Consider the following 13,252-nt stretch of genomic DNA (forward strand, 5'->3'; position numbering starts at 1 on the left):
ATCACAGTGAGAAGATGCTGATGTCCATAGGAATGCATTGAGAAATGGACTGATTGAAAGCGCGTGAGGCTCTTGCTGCGCATGCGCATTCGGCGCTGACATCGGAAGAGGGCGGAGAGTTCCCCAGTGCCGAGGGAGCCTGGCGATGGAGAAAGGTAAAAGTTTAACCCCTTCAGCCCAGCGCGAGTGGGACCCTGAGGGTGGGGGGACGGGACCTAAAGACCCTATAGTGCCAGGAGAACTAGTTTGTTTTCCTGACACTATAGTGGTCCTTTAAAGACCAGTGCACACACAATTATAGAGTTATACATTTTACAAGGTTAAAGTCCCTATTTTAGCAAACAAATATAAAGATTTGTTACACCGTAAGGCCATATTGTGTTAATCCCACCACTATGCCACAGTACCCCAATATAAGTGGGTCCTACACTAGTTTTAACATAGGAGGTAAACATGCAAACTGCAATACTTACTCCTTGCTTCCATAGATTCTCCTCAAAAATATGCTTTCCTGTGGACCCCTCCACTGCTGAGAAATGCCTGCGTGTGCCACCTAAATTCCTTTTTTTGTGTATATTTGGTTTCTTTTTGGGTTGAGCATTCCACTCATCAACTTTAGGTGCCCCTTTGATGGCAGTAAAGTTTTGCTTATGTATTTAGGGACTGTAGCACATGTGTTTATAAGGGATGGGTGTATCTGTAGACAGAGGCGTAACAAAAAAAACAGCCTAATGGGAGAGCCCTCCTCTCCTTCCTCCTGTGCGGCTCCCGTTGTAGTTACTTCTTCCCAGCTCTGACCTCATCACAGCACTGTTAAAGTGCCACAGCGCTGACCGGGCCCCCTGAAAATGAATTTCCATCAGGTGACCCTAAGAGCATGGGCCCCTTAACATATGGCGGGGGGCAACGCTGTCGGCAGGGTCCACAGGGCAGCCGAGCCCCCCGGAGTGGCGGGCCCGGTCGCAGCTGGGACCCCTGCGACCATGGTATTTCCGCCACTTTCTCTAGGGACTGTAGTGTGTAGGTATGTATAGGGGATATGGTGTGTTTTTAAGGAATGTAATGTATGTGTAGCTTGAGAGTTATACAGGGAGTGCAGAATTATTAGGCAAGTTGTATTTTTGAGGATTAATTTTATTATTGAACAACAACCATGTTCTCAATGAACCCAAAAAACTCATTAATATCAAAGCTGAATATTTTTGGAAGTAGTTTTTAGTTTGTTTTTAGTTATAGCTATTTTAGGGGGATATCTGTGTGTGCAGGTGACTATTACTGTGCATAATTATTAGGCAACTTAACAAAAAACAAATATATACCCATTTCAATTATTTATTTTTACCAGTGAAACCAATATAATATCTCAACATTCACAAATATACATTTCTGACATTCAAAAACATAACAAAAACAAATCAGTGACCAATATAGCCACCTTTCTTTGCAAGGACACTCAAAAGCCTGCCATCCATGGATTATGTCAGTGTTTTGATCTGTTCACCATCAACATTGCGTGCAGCAGCAACCACAGCCTCCCAGACACTGTTCAGAGAGGTGTACTGTTTTCCCTCCTTGTAAATCTCACATTTGATGATGGACCACAGGTTCTCAATGGGGTTCAGATCAGGTGAACAAGGAGGCCATGTCATTAGATTTTCTTCTTTTATACCCTTTCTTGCCAGCCACGCTGTGGAGTACTTGGACGCATGTGATGGAGCACTGTCCTGCATGAAAATCATGTTTTTCTTGAAGGATGCAGACTTCTTCCTGTACTACTGCTTGAAGAAGGTGTCTTCCAGAAACTGGGAGTTGAGCTTGACTCCATCCTCAATCCGAAAAGGCCCCACAAGCTCATCTTTGATGATACCAGCCCAAACCAGTACTCCACCTCCACCTTGCTGGCGTCTGAGTCGGACTGGAGCACTCTGCCCTTTACCAATCCATCCATCTGGCCCATCAAGACTCACTCTCATTTCATCAGTCCATAAAACCTTAGAAAAATCAGTCTTGAGATATTTCTTGGCCCAGTCTTGACGTTTCAGCTTGTGTGTCTTGTTCAGTGGTGGTCGTCTTTCAGCCTTTCTTACCTTGGCCATGTCTCTGAGTATTGCACACCTTGTGCTTTCGGGCACTCCAGTGATGTTGCAGCTCTGAAATATGGCCAAACTGGTGGCAAGTGGCATCTTGGCAGCTGCACGCTTGACTTTTCTCAGTTCATGGGCAGTTATTTTGCGCCTTGGTTTCTCCACACGCTTCTTGCGACCCTGTTGACTATTTTGAATGAAACGCTTGATTGTTCGATGATCACGCTTCAGAAGCTTTGCAATTTTAAGAGTGCTGCATCCCTCTGCAAGATATCTCACTATTTTTTACTTTTCTGAGCCTGTCAAGTCCTTCTTTTGACCCATTTTGCCAAAGGAAAGGAGGTTGCCTAATAATTATGCACACCTGATATAGGGTGTTGATGTCATTAGACCACACCCCTTCTCATTACAGAGATGCACATCACCTAATATGCTTAATTGGTAGTAGCCTTTCAAGCCTATACAGCTTGGAGTAAGACAACATGCATAAAGAGGATGATGTGGTCAAAATACTCATTTGCCTAATAATTCTGCACGCAGTGTAGAGCCCTACTTGAGGAAATTTCATAGTATGGCTGACTTCCTACACTACAAACTTATATTTCGTTTGTACAGATGTGTTCTCTCTTTTGCCAAACATGTTACCTCCCTCAATTCTTCCCTCTCTTGTGACCACTGGCGGAACTACCGTGGTCGCAGCTGTGACCAGGGCCATCACTCCAGGGGGCCCAGCCGCCCTGCGACCACTACAACTGGGGTACCTGCCGGCATTGCGGTGCAGCCTCACCGCAGCCGCATTGAAAGGGCCCGTTGAGTGCCTATCGGGTGGCCCCAAGAGCATGGCAATGGATTTCCTGGGGCCCCAGGGATGACGTCAGAGCTGGGAGGAAGCCGTTACTTCCTCCCAGCTAACAGAGCACCGCGCAGGAGGAGACTGCCGGGGGTGGGAGAGGAGGGAGTCAGAGTGGGAGCTCTAACTCCCATCAGCATGAGCTAACCACTGGACGCCAGGGAAGTAACCCTCCTGCACCTAAAAGGTAGGAAACAGGAGGGTGAATAAATTGTTGTATGTGTGTGTGTGTGTGAATGTATGTATCAGTATATCTTTGTCTGTATATCTGTATGTTTGTGTGTGTGCATGTGTGTGTGTGTGTGTGTGCCTGTATGTCTGCATGTGGGTCTGTATGTGTATCTGAATGTTTGTCATTATGTGTGTATGTGTATCCGCATGTGTGTCTATATGTGTATCTGTCTGTATGTGTCTGTATGTCTCTGTGTATATGTGTCTGCATGTGTGTCTGTTTGTCTGCATGTGTGTCTGTATGTGTATCTGTTTGTCAGTGTGAGCCCCTATGTATCTGTATGTGTGTCATTCTGTGTATGTGCATCTGCATGTGTGTTTATATGTGTGTCTGTCTGTATGTGTGTGTGTATCCGCATGTGTATCAGTGTGTGTCTGTGTATCTGTAGAAGTGTCATTCTGTATGTCTTTGTATTAGCATGTGTGTCCCTGTATGTATCTGTATGTGTATGTGTTATACAAATGGAGGGGTGGGGGAAGATGCATGAGGGGACCCCAGAGCACTTTTTGCACAGGAGTCCTGTGGTTTCAAGTTACACCTCTGCTCGTGACCCCAAATGCATCTTTGAAATTCTTAATTAACTATTGCATACCACATCATTTATCCATTTGCTAGTCTCAACATTGTTGATTTTTCACCGGTAAGATCAACAACATGTGCAAAGGAATTGGCTTTCTCACTTCTTCCCTTAACTGACCCTTTGCATGGCCTCCTCATCTATTCTTAAAACTTCAGTTTCTAAAGAGGAGTCTGCTATATTTCTCCTTTCTCCTTGCCCTACCATGTGCCACCTTGATCTCATTACCTCACACCTTACTTAATCTCTCTAATCTGTGACTGTCCCATCTTTGAATAAAATCTTTAGTTTCTCGTTTAGTTTTCCTTCAAAAACACAGAGATTCTTTACCTATCTATCATCCATCCATCTATCTATTCTTTCTTTTGGCTCCAACTTATTGAAAGGCTTGTTTATACCCAACTTACAAATTATCTGAATGCCAACTTCTTACTTGACCAACTATATTCAGGCTTCTGCTCAAATTTTCCAAAGATACTGCCTTGAGCAAACTGACTAATACACTGCACAGTGAAAAAATATGGTCTGTCCGAATTTGTGGTTTTTCGGTTCATCCAAATTTCAGCCATGAGATCATTTTGGGGGGGGGGGGGGTCAATGTGATCCCATATTAGTATACAAAAGGTATAAAACTGCAGGTGCGGACATGTATACTAAACAGTGAGCAGCCAGCAACCAACTAAGCTAGCTAATGGACAGCTATTGCTGTCCAGTCGCAGCCATTAAGAAAGATCCCAGACCACGAAGTGGGTCCTCTAAAATACCAGCGTGCACCTGACACAGGTCCCCACTGTGAACCCACTGGGTCATGGTTTTCAAAATTAAAGGGACACTATAGACCCCTAAAGCACTTTAGTTTGGTCAAATGCTTTATGTATGAAGATTGTGGCCTCTTTTTTTTCATTTTACAAAAAGTAAATTGTCACTTTTAAAAATTAACCTTCTAAAATCCCAATGGATTTTAAGCAGAAAACAGGTCAAGTTACTTCCTGGTTTTATTAGCTCGGTGGAGCTAAACTCAAGAGGCAGGCAATAGGCAAGAGCACCTGCCTCACAAAGACTTAACATAGAACTTCATTGAAAGTCTGTGATTGGATAGCAACAGAACATCTGGACTGGGGAAGATGGGGAGGGCTTGGAAAGGCTGCATACAAGCTGTTTTTAGATATACACCCTATGACAAAATGAATAATGTAATGCTAAACAGTAATATTAGTTGCATTTTTTTTTTTTGCATTTGGGCAGTGAAGTGTTCCTTTAAATAGGACTTGTCCAAAACCCTACCATTAAAAAAAAACAAAAAACAGGTAGAGAATGTTAAAGTCTCTACCATCCCCCTGTATAAAAATCTCGCTGCCGCCTTTTAGACACCTTTAGGGATAATTAAAAATTAAATTTCTCTGCAAATGTTTTGTCTCTAAACTGTGTTTTAAAGAATTGGTATAAAATCTAAGAAAATTTAGATCTTTAAGAGTGGACATCCTAACTGATCTTTTACAAGATGCTGATTTAACAAATTGGAACACTAAAGGGATAATACTGGTTGCAGATCTAATAGAGGGGATCAAAATTAAATCTTTTCCTGTTTTCGTGGAAAAAGATAAGATTTGCAACAAAGAATTTTTTAATTATCTTAAAATTCAAGCATTTTTACCCAATACGAATAATTAACAAATATTTAATCGTGCTATAAATAGAAAGGACACAAAAAATGAATCTCTATTTGTAATTCATTATTCCAAAAACAGGACAAACGTATAAGTCCAATAGCACGTGATTTAGGAATCTCTATCACTTTGAAAGAATGGTATAATATAATGATCAACACAAAAAAGAAAATGCATTCTTTGAATTTAATTGAACTTCAATACAAGTTACTAAATCGATGGTACTTAACTCCCCAAAAATATACTCAAAGATACCATCTGTGTTTTGGAAATGTGGAGCACAAGAAGCAGACTCCCTGCATATGTGGTGGTCCTGTCCCGTCACCATAAAACTTTGGATGGAGACTCAAAAGATGTTAGAAAAATTGTTGGGGTATAGAATGTTTTTTAACTCGGAACAGGTACCTTTACATCTCAACCTTCCTCAAAACAAAACATATAAAAATACTTTTACATGTGTTCACTGCAGTAAAAATCGAAATAGCAAGAAACTCGAAGAGTCAAAATATCCCAAATTGGCATACGGTCAAAGCTCAACTTATTTATCAACTAAAAATGGAACAAGCTATTCCAACACCAACTAATATCAGACTTCGAGCTATGGGTTTCTGGGATAACTGGATAAAAAATATCAAACACCTATAATTATTTAGAAGCTAAGAGTTATTAAAGAAAAACAAGAGAAAGGGAGAAAAAAAAGGAAGGGAAGAGTGTGAAGGAGAAAAGCGGGAGAGAAAGAAAAAGGAAAAGAGAGAAAAAAGGAAGAAAATTACCTTTTGCACGTTCTATGTCAGGCATAGGCAACCTTTGGCACTTCCAATGTTTTGGACTACACCTCCCATGATGCTTTACCAGCATTATGGTAGTAAGAGCATTATGAGGGATGTAGTCCACAACATCTGGGGTGCCAAAGGTTACCTATACCTGTTCTATGTAATACTCGAAACCACGCTCTCTTCTCTCCCCTCCTTTCAGGCTTTAAGCATATATATAATGTTTGTTTGTTTTTTCCTTCGTTCTTAAGAAGGTCATTACTGTCTTTTCCTCCTTTCTTAGTATGGAAAGTCCTAAAAGATGTATCATATATATGTACATAACCCCTTAGTGACAGGCCATTTTTCAATTTTATAACCGTTAAGGACCAGGGCTCTTTTTACATTTCTGCAGTGGTTGTGTTTAGATGTAATTTGCCTCTTACACATTTACTGTACCCATACATATTATATACCATTTTTCACGCTATTAAATGTTCATTCTAAAGATACCATTGTTTTCATCATATAATTTACTAGAAAAATAAAACACAGCTGGCCATCATGCACCCATGTCCCAGTTGGAACATTTCTGAAGCCGGCCAATGTAATTCACCCCCGTCAAACCGTAGGTTTTTGAAAAGTGCATACCCTAGGGCATTTCACATGGTGGTATTTCAACACTTTAGATGCACTAATTCTACCACCAGTCTCTGTCAAACGTTTTTGTGGTGTTATTTTTCACTCATACATTCTACTTTGGGCATAGATTCTCAGCTCCTGTTAGGTGTTACTGCCAAAGGACACCCCAATATGTGCTCGGCAACATCTCCCGAGTACAGCGATACCACCCATGCATAGGTGTGTTGGGTTCACTGTGGGGTGCAAAGCAAAATGTCTGCTATGCGTTTTTCAAATTTTACATATCTTGTTTGCCTATCTTCCTTTTGGGGGCCTTATCAGATATCCCAATGTATTTTCTTGCCATGAGCGTGCATATATTTCAAAAGTTGACACCCCGCAGTATTGTATATGTAGTGTTTTGATGTCTTAGATTTTTTAGTCAAAAAAAGTTGAAGAACGTGTGTGGAGGTAACTGTTCAATCTTTATTTTTACACACGCATTGCTTTTTGACTGTGATTTAGGAGAGCCCGTTGTTGGTTATTGCAAGAAAACACCCCAGGTTGTTTTCTGCAAGGCCTCATTAGGACACCCATACCCCCCCCCCATGCATAGGTTTGCCAGGATTTGGGGAAGGTACGGTTCCAATTGTATGACTTGCAATTTGATTTGAAATTGAGAGTATTTCTTCTGATAGGCCTATCTTTAGCTTGGTGCTTATCACATACCCCAGTTTTATTTATCGCCATGGAAGGGTACATACTTGAAACGTAGACACCCAGAGGTATTGCATGTGGAGTGCTTTGATGCAACTTTTTTTTAGCCAGACAAAAAAATAAAAAAGTTGAAGAACGTGTGTGGAGGTAACTGTTCAATCCTCATTTTTACACACGCACACTGCTTTTTGACGGTGATTTAGGAGAGCCCGTTGTTGGTTATTGCAAGAAAACACCCCAGGTTGTTTTCTGCAAGGCTTCCTAAGGACACCCATGCCCCCCATGCATAGGGTAAATGTAACAAGGCCACAAAAAAAAAGACCAAAAAAACTGCAAAACGGCAAATGTTAAAAAATAAATAAAAAATGGACCAGCGTGTGGTATCGTTTGAAGCAGTCTCCAATGCAGAGTCCAGGCTGTCCAGGGCAATCAGGACAGTGATATACACTATCTTTCCTCTGCCCCCTCTTAGAACAGGCCCTGCATCTTTTTGGGGGATTCTGCTTTGCTGCAGTAGGGGGAATTTTAAAAATAAAATGTGTAGCCCCAACTCTGCTCTCTCCCATCACCGCCCGGGGAGCAGGTGCCTCACGGTACAAAATACCCGAAATGATCTGGAGCTGAAACTGTAAAAATCTCAGTTGCGTCCCGGGGTTTGCTTTTTGTACTCCCATACATAACTCAGGTAACAAAGCAGTAGGAGAGAACAGGGAAAGGGAGAAACACACTCCCAACCAAACAGTAGTGCTATGCTAATACCCTATCTCCTATAAAACACCTTCGTGGGTGTTCTAATCTAAATGCTGTCATAACATCTGAAGCCCCAGGTTACACACACATGCTAGAAAAACATAAATGAAAAAGGTGCTCAGAGCAAAGTGCTCAAAGAGTATTAAAAACACAGAAGAACCCGACGTACGTTTTGGCGTGACCACACGCCGTCCTCAGGGGTATCAGCAGTGAGCAGAAACTGTCCGGGTGGTAAATTTATACCTTAAGCTCAAAGGGTTAATTTATACCCTTAAGCTCAAAGGGTTAACTCAAAGGGTTAATTCCCTTCCACCTGATTATGTTCAGCTTTCTGTTCTGGCCACCTCTGACATAGAAATGTGGGCTGACACTATGGTGTGTTACACCACACCCCCACAGCCCCATTCGCAGGAGGACCAGAGCAGCTTAGACACAATCGCAGGTGATTACAATAAAGCTTATGAGCTTAAGGTATAAATTTACCACCCGGACAGTTTCTGCTCACTGCTGATACCCCTGAGGACGGCGTGTGGTCACGCCGAAACGTACTTCTGTGTTTTTAATACTCTTTGAGCACTTTGCTCTGAGCACCTTTTTCATTTATGTTTTTCTAGCATGTGTGTGTAACCTGGGGCTTCAGATGTTATGACAGCATTTAGATTAGAACACCCACGAAGGTGTTTTATAGGAGATAGGGTATTAGCATAGCACTACTGTTTGGTTGGGAGTGTGTTTCTCCCTTTCCCTGTTCTCTCCTACTGCTTTGTTACCTGAGTTATGTATGGGGGTACATATTGCCTTCTATCCCCTCTCCGTTTTTTGTGAGGGTTCCTTTTGGTTATTAGGCTCTTGACTAGCCCCAGGCCCGGACTGGCCATCGGGCACACCGGGCAAATGCCCGGTGGGCCGCGGTGGCCATGGGCCGAGGCCGGCAGGGGAAGGTCCCAGGATCTCCCCTGCCGGTCTATGCAGGGCCGGCACTATCCGAGCGCCGGCCCGCTGTGTGCCATGAAGGGCCGGTGAGGAGATCAAAGATCTCCCTCACCGGCCCACTTTCATAGAGCTGCGGCTGGGGAGGGAGGGAGAGGACCCGGCGGAGCTCTATCTTGCAGCTCCGCCGGGTTCCTCTCGCGAGATCCGGCGCGTTGCCATGGCAACGACCGGATTTTGCGAGAGTGAACTCTAGCCCGCAGGCTAGAGTTCACTCACCCACTGGACCACCAGGGATGGATGGCAGAGTGCCGGTCCCCTACCCCCACCTCTCCATGGTTCCACCATGCCGGTCCCCCCCTCCCTGGGTAAAGGTAAGAAGGGAGGGGGGGACATAATGCCTTATTATTAGTTTTTTTTTTTTACTACTCCAACACAAAATCCCTTTTAACATGCACACACAGCACACACATCACACACAGCACTCTCACACACAGCACTCACAGCACTCTCACACACAGCACTCTCACACACAGCACACACAGCACTCTCACACACAGCATTCACACACATCTCTCACACACAGCACTCACACACATCACCCTCACACACATCACACACAGCACCACTCAAACACAGCATCCATCACACACACTGCACTCTTCACATACACACTACACCCCCTGCACCCCTCACACATACACACAGAACCCCAACAAACACAATACTTCCAAACATATTTTTATATATATATATATATATATATATATATATATACATACAGAACAAATTGAGAGCACTCAATGGATTTGGTAAATCAAAAAAAATCTATATTAAATAACACGCATATAAATCAACGTTTCGACCGTCTAGCGGTCTATTAAATAAGCGGTATATTAAATAACACGCATATAAATCAACGTTTCGACCGTCTAGCGGTCTTTATCAAAGATAAAGACCGCTAGACGGTCGAAACATTGATTTATATGCGTGTTATTTAATATATTTTTTTTTTTTATTTACCAAATCCATTGAGTGCTCTCAATTTGTCCTGTTTATATTACTGCTCAGAGAAGCACCTGGTAGTTGCTATTGAAATTATTTTTGTTTGGGATGAGTGCCAGAAATTGTTGTTTTTTATGTGTATATATATGAAACATGTGTATTGTTTGTGTGTGTGTATATATATATATATATATGTATATATATGTATATATATACACACACACACACTACAGCACCCCTCACACACATACTGCACCCCTAAACACATTACATTCCAGACACACACTAGATCCCTTACCCAAATCTGGATCATATACACACACTAGATCCCTATATACACTCTGATTCCGTTATATACACACACTAGACTCCTGTATACACACACACACACTACATTCCTAACATACACACTCTGGATCCCTTATACATACTCTGCCCTGGAAGAGCATTGACCCAACGCTCACTTTGAGAGAGGGCGTGTTTGTCATTGGTGATGACGAAACACTTCCTCTCTGCCCCGCCCCCTTAGTGGGCCGCTGTGCTAAAAAAATGCCCGGGCCGAATTTTTCTCCCAGTCCGGCCCTGACTAGCCCTGTTCCTACCATACATATTTCTCCCTATATTATTCTGTCCATCACTGATAACCCAGGTTTTTAATAGATTTCAATAAAGGCTTTTTTATTTTTTGCCAACTACACTACTGTTGAGATTGGACTGGGTATTTACCCTCTGGGCGGTCTTTATATAAGACATCCCTTTTTGGGTTTTTTTCTTCCTTTTTTCTACAATGTAACTATGTAACTTGAATAACGTAAAAAATTTGAGAAAAAAAACAAGTGCAACTAAAGAAAAATAACACTAAATAGATTCACCAATTAATCCTGATTGTTAAAATGTCCAATATGTCCAAGATTTCTATACATTTCTGGAAGTTATAGAATAATAAGTGAAAGGTGTAAATTATGGTTTTGACGGTTTTGCAAAATAAGGTATGCTGAGATTACAATTTTAAAACTAGTCACAGAATCCAAATCCGCTACACAAAAATATATATTTGTAGAAAGCAGATTTGTCACTTTTCATTTAACCCTTTTATCATTCTGGTTATATTGAAATTTTTGTATTTTTCATATGCGTTATCCTGCTATGGGAAAGTTCACAGACCACATTTCCCAATATGCCAGGAAATGTGAACCCGGTGGAACACACCACCAAAAAAGACTCACTCAATGGAGCACTAGTATATAAAATATGCTTACCCCACTATATACTCAGGGCCGGCGCTACCTGTTAGGCGGACTAGGCAGCCGCCTAGGGCACCCCCTGGGAAGGGGCGCCGCCAGGAGCGCCGGCCTCCCTAATGCCGCTCTGTAAAGAGCCTCAGGCGGCTGCAGCTCTGCCCGGGCTGGTGCGTCCATGAGGGCGCACCACCCGGGCGCAGCCAGAGGAGAGGGGCTGACAGGAGGGAAGCGCTAAGCGCTCCCTCCTGTCACTCCCTCACTGTAGCGTGGCCGAGCGCGGTATGGTCCGCCGGTACAGGGAGCATCTGTCTCCTGTACCCGGCCGGACTAACAGGAAGTGAACACTGAGTGTTCACTTCCTGTAAGTCCAGCCGGGTACAGGAAACAAAAGCTCCCTGTACCCGCAGTCCATACCGCGCTCGGCCACGCTACAACACAGGTAGGGGAGGGGGGGGGGAGAAAGAAACAGGGAGGGGGGGGAGAGAAAGAAACAGGGAGGGGGGGGAGAGAAAGAAACAGGGAGGGGGGGGGAGAGAAAGAAACAGGGAGGGGGGGGGGAGAGAAAGAAACAGGGAGGGGGGGGGGAGAGAAAGAAACAGGGAGGGGGGGGGAGAGAAAGAAACAGGGAGGGGGGGAGAGAAAGAAACAGGGAGGGGGGGGGAGAGAAAGAAACATGGAGGGGGGGGGAGAGAAAGAAACATGGAGGGGGGGGGAGAGAAAGAAACATGGAGGGGGGGAGAGAAAGAAACAGGGAGGGGGGGGAGAGAAAGAAACAGGGAGGGGGGGAGAGAAAGAAACAGGGGGGGGGAGAGAAAGAAACAGGGAGGGGGGGAGAGAAAGAAACAGGGAGGGGGGGGAGAGAAAGAAACAGGGAGGGGGAGAGGAACAAACAGGGAGGGAGGGGGGGGAGAAAGAAACAGGGAGGGGGGAGAGGAACAAACAGGGAGGGAGGGGGGAGAGAAATAAACAGGGAGGGGGGAGAGGAACAAACAGGAAGGGGGGAGAGAAAGAAACAGGGAGGGAGGGGGAGAGGGAGAGAAACAGGGAGGGGGAGAGAAAGAAACAGGGAGGGGGAGAGAAAGAAACGGAGGGGGAGAGAAAGAAACAGGGAGGGAGGGGGGGAGAAAGAAACAGGGAGGGAGGGGGGGAGAAGAGAGTGACAAGGGAGGGGGGAGAGATTGACATTCATCACACACACACAATCACAACCAATGCACCCCTTGCACACAGAAAAACACACAATGCATTACACACACACACACGCAATGCAACCCTTACACACAATGCATCCCTTACACACACAGAAACACACAATCCATTCCTTACACACACTCAATGCACCCCTTACACACACTCAAAGCACCCCTTACAGACTCACACACTTCATCCCTTACATACACAGAAACACACCTTGCAGCGCTTACACATACAAACACAAATTCACACAATGCATTCCTTACATACAAATCAGGACATCCCCTACACACTCCACCCCCTGTGAACAAACTCATTGGTGGACCCTGGGACCCAGACCTTGAGCTGTGTAAAGGGCCCCCAAAAAATGGAGCTACTTCCCGTTCTCCCAGAACATTGATTTTTGTGACCACAGTTACAAACAGCCTCCATAGATCCTGTTCTACACCAGACCAGTGGAGCCAGATTGCAGCTAGAGCCCATCATCATCCTCTCCGAATTCTTGACCCAGTGGTTCTCAGATATATGGAAACAAAAAGGAGACAAAATGCCCTTGTGCAAAATTGTAGAAATCTTTTCAGACTTCAAGGATTTCACGCTTAGAATACTCCATGCATGAGATCCCTAGGAGT

The 13,252-nt window shown here is 43.9% G+C and overlaps 1 protein-coding gene across 1 annotated transcript in view; it reads right to left on the bottom strand.

Moving 5' to 3' along the window:
• Positions 1–13,252, bottom strand: part of CFAP90 (cilia and flagella associated protein 90) — a 75,164-nt gene that overhangs the window by 40,386 nt on the left and 21,526 nt on the right. The window lies entirely within an intron of this gene.

The sequence above is a fragment of the Pelobates fuscus genome, chromosome 4 (assembly GCF_036172605.1).
Source record: "Pelobates fuscus isolate aPelFus1 chromosome 4, aPelFus1.pri, whole genome shotgun sequence".
In the NCBI taxonomy this organism is placed as follows: domain Eukaryota; kingdom Metazoa; phylum Chordata; class Amphibia; order Anura; family Pelobatidae; genus Pelobates; species Pelobates fuscus.